Here is a 1,838-nt window from a genome sequence, read left to right as displayed (position 1 = left end):
TAATGGTGAAAGGGTAGTAAAGGAAACTCATGATGAGAACAAAAGAAATGTTAATCATGATTCCATAGACTCTAATGTTGGATCGAAGACCCACCATATTCCAAAAATCGATATGAGGAAGTTTGATGGCAAGGATCCCGCAACATGGATATTACGGATGGAGCAATTTTTCAATCTCAATAATGTGCAAAACACACAAAAGGTACGTATTGCAACGTTATATTTGGAACCAATTAGTTTGTATGGTATCAATGGCTTTTCTCTCGTAAACAAATTATCACTTGGCAATTTTTATGGAAGAATTGAGAGCACATTATGAGGATACAAAAAGCAACACTTTTTTTAGCCAATTGATAAGTCTCAAACAAAAGGGTTCAATAATGGAGCACATTGAGGAGTTCCAAAAATTGAACATAAGGGTAAAAAATATTCCAGAGGAGCATAGGATTGATGTGTTCATAGGGACTTTAAAGGATAATATCCAACATGATGTTCGCCTTTGGGAACCTAATTCATTAGAGAAGGCATTCAAGTTACCAAGAAAAATGGAAAGCAAAATTATGGCAACCAAGAAGCATACCACTCAAAACTATAAAGATGGAAGTGTTGTTGCCCCTAGTCTTCCACAACCTATAAGTTTGACACCATAACAATTGGAAGAAAAAAGAGCAAAAGGGCTTTGTTACAATTGTGATAGAAAATACACTAAAGGTCATAAGTGCGCTGAGAAGAACTTATTCTACATAGATTGTGAAGAGGAAGAAGAAAAGGAGCAAGAATGGTCAAAAGAAGAGGATATACGCCAGGAAAAAATCCTAGATAAAGAAGAAATGGATTCGACCATATCTTGTAATGCATTGGCGGGAATTACCACTCCTCAAACCATCAAGATAGAAGGACAAATCAATAAGAAAAAGGTAATAGTGTTGATTGATTCAGGAAGTACCCACAATTTTATTCATTGTAAGGTAGCAAAAGAATTGAATTGCTTCTTATATCCAGCACCAAAGTGTTAAGTGATGGTTGCAAATGGAGGAACAATAAATTGCTCTGGAAAGTGCCATAATATCAATCTATCCATGGGAGAATATGTACTGACTAGCCCAATACTTTCCATTCCAATGGGAGGTGTTGATGTTGTACTAGGAGTCCAATGGCTACAATCCTTGGGTACAATAGCGTTTAATTTTCAACAACTTTTCATGAAATTTTCTGTGGAAGGAAAGGAATTTGAATTAAGGGGTATTGTAGGGAACCGGGAAAGATAATCAGCTCTAACGGTATGACAAAGCTTCTAAAAAAGGAACAAAGAGGTGTAATTACACAATTATGTTCCCTAGATGTTTCCACATCGAAATCATCTATTTCTCCAGATCTCCAAAAATTCTTGGACAATCATTCCAAGGTATTTGAGACTCCCAAAGGTCTCCCACCTGTTTGTGATCATGATCATGCTATTCATCTGATTCTAGGAAGTGTTCCTCCAAACATTAGGCCACACAGATATCCCTATGCCTAAAAGAGTGAAATTGAATGTATGGTTGCAGAAATGCTAGAGGTTGGTATAATTCAACCGAGTCAAATTTCTTTCTCTACTCCAGTAGTATTGATGCACAAGAAGGATGGATCATGGCGCATATGTCCAGATTATAGGGAGCTCAACAAGCTCACTATTAAAGATAAGTTTCCCATTCCTATCATTGATGAATTACTGGATGAATTGCATGGATCATTTACTTCACCAAATTGGATCTTCGTTCAGGATGTCATCAAATGAAAATGAAGACTGAAGACATTCCGAAAATAGCATTTAGAACTCATGAGGGTCATTATGAATT

This window comes from Pinus tabuliformis, chromosome X (assembly GCF_031772625.1).
Source record: "Pinus tabuliformis cultivar Carrire ecotype Pingquan chromosome X, CPIR1, whole genome shotgun sequence".
Taxonomy (NCBI): domain Eukaryota; kingdom Viridiplantae; phylum Streptophyta; class Pinopsida; order Pinales; family Pinaceae; genus Pinus; species Pinus tabuliformis.
The sequence above is the reverse complement of the archived record's forward strand: the minus strand, read 5'-3'. Positions refer to the sequence as shown.